We start from the raw sequence: 4,796 nt of genomic DNA on the forward strand, positions 1-4,796 counted from the left end.
CTCGCTCTTTAAATCCTACCTCCCAAATCTGCAATTCTCCGTTGTCTCATCTGAACTATGTTGCCTCATGGTCACAAAAGCCTTCTTCTTTCGCTTAACAAGGGATGCAATTCCTTTAGTAAACCACAGTTCCCTTATGTTATCACTTCGGCCCTGCCAGGCAGCGATATATGTATCAAGGAAACGCAATATCTTTTCCTTAAACCCGCTCTACGTTTCGAATATCTCTCCCTGTATTTTGCAACCTCTTTCTTTGCATCCGACGTGTGGCCGAATCGTATTATAATTGCCCTTCCACCATCTATATCTCTTGCCTGTGGCATGTTCTGTCCATCTTCGTCGCTGAACTAATCGAAACCGAATTATGGTCGCTTTCCAAAGTGCTCACCTGATACTAAATCAAACACCTGGCCTGGCCCATTACCAAGTTTTAGATCCACTGTTTACGTCACTCTTATCGGCCCTTCGACATACTGTGTCAGGAAACCTGCCTGCACATATTGTCCGAAAACTAATCCATCCCACATACTCCAAATATAGCATTTCTCGTGAATGCTGTGGAATTTAAAGTCCCCCATAATGACCACGCTGTAGATTTCACTTCTACCCAGAATCGTTTTGCCGAAACTCTTTTCCACATTTGGTGTGGCACCGTGGCTCAGTGGTTAGCACTGCTGCCTCCTAGCACCAGGATCCCAGGTTTAATTACAGCCTCGGGTCACTGTTTGAGTGGAGTTTGCACATTTTCCATGTGTCTGTGTGGGTTTCCTCCAGGTGCTCAAGTGTCCTCCCACCGTACAAAGACGTGTTGGTCAGGTGAATTTGCAATGCTACATTGCCCCAAAGTGTTAGGTCAATTATCAGAGAGGTATGGGTCTGTCTGGGTAACTCTTCTGAGGGTCGATGTGGACTGGTACGGCCGAAGAGCCTTTTTCCACAATGTCGGGAATCTAATCTAATCCCAGGAAATCTGCGGAGGCCTATACAAAACCTCCCAACAGTGTGACCTCTCCTCTCTTTTTTCTCACCACAGCCCATGCTATCTCAATAGACGAGTCCTCGTTAGAAGTTCTTTCAAACACCATTGTACTTGTCTTGACTAACAAGGCCACACTTCCCACACACCCTATTTTACATCCTTCCCTGTTCTGAATGGAAGATCTAAACCCTGGAATCTACAACATCCATTCGTCCCCCTGCTCTATCCACAAATAGCCACAGCATTGAAGTCCCAGGTACCTATCCATGCTGCAAGCTCACCTACCTTATTTCGAATACTTCTTGCTTTGAAGAAGACCCACTTCCAACCAGTTTGCTACCTGCCAGCCCATTTCTGTGAACATGAAATCCTGTCCATGTCCTCCCTACTCCCATCCTTCTGTGCATTGGAACGACACCTGAGGTTTCCATTCTCCTGGTGAGTTAGTTTAACCCCACCGAATAGCACCAGCAGATGTTCCACCCAGTATAGATATAGCCCTCTGGTTCAAGTGGCTGTAGACCCACCAGCTCCGCTAGCAAACTCACAACCGGACACTTGGTCTCCTCTGTAATCTGTACGCTCCCATGGAGGTAGAGAGTGAGCGGCATGGAGAGCACATTATGTTTTCCAGAAATTAGGAACAGTACCACATAATATCTCATCTCATTTTTGCTTTCTCATTACCGAATAAGGGGATCTTGTAACATTCTAAAGAAATCGCGTGAAATCTCAGAACCACACTGTGGGTGGTAAATTACTTATGACGTACCTGCACAATATCCAGCATTACAGAATTGTGTCGGCTTCAACTCATACACAAAGAAAGTGGAACATTTCTTGATGATAATGTCTTGGCTGGAGGAGCAGTTATTATTATTCCAATTAAAACAGATCGTCCTGGTTACCTCCCCTTCACTCACGAAAGGATGTCGACCTGCAATTCATTTTGTTTCAATGGGAAATGATTAAATGTTGAAATGAACAGTGCATAATGTAGAATTAAATATGGTAGATGAATAGTTGGTTATACCATTTAACCAGCCTGTACTCCTTGTGCAGCAGTGATCAATTGGGATAGCATTCTCTGGAATCATCCATTCACCAGAACTGAAATAAAAATTACAGAGTCAGCTCCTGATCTGATCACATGTATTACCTGACTGGTAAAATGCCCGAGTTTCCAAAAACCGTGCCCCTTTCGAAAACATACACTCTGAATGAAATATTTCCCTCCAGCCCGAATATATACTGTTAGCCCTTGGCTCAGGTTCAGGTATTTGCAAGATTGTACAGAGGATTTACTGCATAGAAAGTGGACACTCTTTCCACTGTTTTTTTTTTCAATTATTTACACATACACGAACTTTCAAGCACGACCTATCGATATCCTCTCATCAACATTAATCTATCCTGGTTTATCCTCAATTGTTTTACGAGCTTTATTCCATTAAACACGTAACCAAAGTTGAAGACAATACCCGTCCTTGTGGTCGTGAGCTGAACATTCAAATCATTCCCTTGATCGAGGAGTCTGTTCAGAATTCTCCATTAGATTCATGATTAACCCTCACAGCGATTGTCTCATTCATGCTTGGTTGGATCACTTTGAAAGAGAACACAGTTCTCTTGGTGTAAATTAATGGAAGGACGTGAATACCAGAGTAGGTGTCCCTCGTTTGCACAAGCAGAAGAACATCAAGACCAAAACAAAATGTTGTGCTCCTAATGTGGAGCACCAAACTGTGGACCGTGCTCTTTCTGCAAATTAACTGATGGCTATGGAGACAGGAAATGTGTGCTGCATTTCAATTGTGGTGTGATAAATGTTTAAAACAGAGTTACACATGATTATGAACGAGTTTGCTTCTAATTTTATAAAAAAATATCACAGGTCTTTCCCTAAAATACATTTATGTTTCTCTCTTTGCGAAACATGATGTTTTCAGTTTCAACAACGAGGGAGATATGTTTAGTATTCCGGAATTACAGATGTTTTTGTTTAACTCCCACTAATTCTCTCATAGCTTTACACTGGTCCCTAGGACAATGAAACCATTGACAGTGCAAACACTGAGCCATCACCCCGCCTTTTACAATTATACTAACGTTCCAAGAAAGTTCACTCTTTACCTACTAAACCTGTACCATCCCTGTTGGAGATTTTTGCCACACTCATCTCGGTGTAAGCATTCTTTTACACCCAATTCAATGTTCCTCCTGGTCGGGTCCAAGACTGTGTGGTTCACACATGGATCGGCGATTTTGCAGTCTGGGACTGAGGGTCACAAAAAAAAACCGATTAATATTATGTTGTAAAGAACAGTGAATTTTACATAGCGACATGAGCTGCCAGAAGCATCAAAACTATAATTGATATTAGCAGGGACGAGTGACACAGTAATCTGGAACGACTGAAATTTCAATTGTAGTCATTTGTGAAGTAGTGGTTGAGTGAAGTTTTGAACAAAAAAACATTGAAAGTCACGAGTGGTTTTTGACAGTGTCGATTACGAGACAAAGTGATCGTATTGACAAAAATATTGAAAACAAGAAACCAGTTGCTTGAGTCATTGAGTCATAGAAATTACAGCACGGAAACAGACCATTTGGTCCAACCCGTCGATGTCGACCAGTTACCCCAACCCAATCTAGTCCCATTTCCCAGCACATATTCCCCCAAATCATTCCTATTCATATACACTTCCAAATGCCTTTTAAATTTTGCAATTGTACCAGCCTCCACTACTTCCTCTGGCTGCTATGTACGTACACGTACCACCACTTAGGTCGCTTTTATAACTTCCCCTTCTCACCCTAAACCTCTGCTCTCTCGTTGTGGACTCCCCCAACCCAGGAAAAAAGACTTTGTCAATTTATCCTCTCCATGCCCCTCTGAATTTTCTAAACCTTTATAAGATCAATTAATGATATTCTGAAATGCAGATACATTGTTCTCCGCAGCTATTGTTATCAGGAACTTTTGCCTAAGAGTCTAATGTAGACAGCGGCAATCCGCTCGATGAGATGGAATTGGATGTGTATCAGAACAGGTGAGGTGAAGGGTGGAGGTGAAGGGTTATGAACTGATTGCAGAAAATTGATTCGTGGCAAAGGACACCTTCTGAGACACAGCAGAGTCACGACGTGCCTGTTGGCTTCCTCTTCTCCTTAAGCATTTTGTTGGAGTCTAGTGTAGTGTAATGGATACTATAGTGCTCTTCCCGAATTAATCATAAATTTTATGCTAATAGTTAATAACAAGGGAGACAATTTCACAGAGTAGTGCCCATTCAGTATATTACATAATAGTTTTTGTTTCCGTAAGATTATCTCCTATAAGCACTGTAAATACAACAGCTATTTTTAAAAATTCACAAATGCACCATGGGTAATGTTTATGCATGATTAAAACAATTAAACAGGGTGAAGTTTGAATGAGTATTCAGAAACTTACACATCAAACCGAGAATCAGCAGTAGAGTCCTCATGCCACTGTGTGATAATCTGTAAATAGGAACAAAGAATTACCATTAGAAAGTGTCAAAAAGAAGCGACATCATGGGAGAAAAAATAAAGATTGGTCGTCGTTGAATACGAATTACTATGACTGTGTGGCTTCAAACCATGTTCCATTCACTGGGGCAACTGCAGTAAAAATGAGATGTACATCTGTGTTCCACCGGAACCACCACAGACAGGGTGCGATCGAACTCTCTTCATCATTATTATCATCAAGAGAATTAGAAGCACCTCTCTCACATGAGAGCATCTATCTGTGCACGTCCTTACAACTTCCAACTCATGTGTACCAGTA

The 4,796-nt window shown here is 41.8% G+C and overlaps 1 long non-coding RNA gene across 1 annotated transcript; it reads right to left on the minus strand.

Moving 5' to 3' along the window:
* Positions 1-2,022: 2,022 nt before the first annotated feature.
* LOC140466517 (uncharacterized) lies at positions 2,023-4,490 on the minus strand. The gene is made up of 3 exons (XR_011955218.1): positions 4,437-4,490; positions 3,113-3,257; positions 2,023-2,089 (listed from the first exon to the last, which is right to left on the minus strand). It is a non-coding gene; the product is annotated as an uncharacterized lncRNA (long non-coding RNA).
* Positions 4,491-4,796: the final 306 nt, after the last annotated feature.

Source organism: Chiloscyllium punctatum, chromosome 43 (assembly GCF_047496795.1).
Source record: "Chiloscyllium punctatum isolate Juve2018m chromosome 43, sChiPun1.3, whole genome shotgun sequence".
Taxonomy (NCBI): Eukaryota; Metazoa; Chordata; class Chondrichthyes; order Orectolobiformes; family Hemiscylliidae; genus Chiloscyllium; species Chiloscyllium punctatum.